Raw genomic sequence first — 612 nt, forward strand, 5'->3', positions numbered from 1 at the left:
ATATATCGAGAGTATAAAAAGGCCGTCCATTTATGACCAAGTAAAAGAGGAGACCCTCCTCTTTCACGGTTCTTGATCACCACTGTCGACAATTAGAGCGAGAGAGAACAAAATGACAGATAAATAGAGATATAGGTACAGAGACAGAGGGATCCGAGGCTATTCTTTTACTGTTATGCTGACTGAACCTTCGAGCCCATAATCTGGAGTTTTCAACTCTCTGCTGCAGAGTTGGATGTGGGAATCGGTACACACCCACATCCAATTCTGCGCGCATTTCATTCACTGTTATCCGCCGATTAGCGCGGATAAGTTGGTGGAGGCTTCAATTTGCTGAGTGGTGGTTGCGCATGGCCGTCCGGAATCGACGAACCCGTCTCCTAGCCGTGCTGACTCGAACTGCCTCGGCTCCGTAGATGTGCACCAAGGGCCGGTGAATGTCGACTGGCTCCACTTGTTCTGCGTGGAGGAATTCGCTGACTGTCACACCGGCAGTGCATGCAACAGAGAGATGAAATTTTGAGGTTCAGTCATCATAACAATGCGATACACAATCCCCTCGGATCCCTTGGAGCGGAATAACAAATAGGAGACATTGTAGATATGCATGAT

Source organism: Penaeus monodon, chromosome 21, assembly GCF_015228065.2.
Source record: "Penaeus monodon isolate SGIC_2016 chromosome 21, NSTDA_Pmon_1, whole genome shotgun sequence".
NCBI classification, from domain to species: domain Eukaryota; kingdom Metazoa; phylum Arthropoda; class Malacostraca; order Decapoda; family Penaeidae; genus Penaeus; species Penaeus monodon.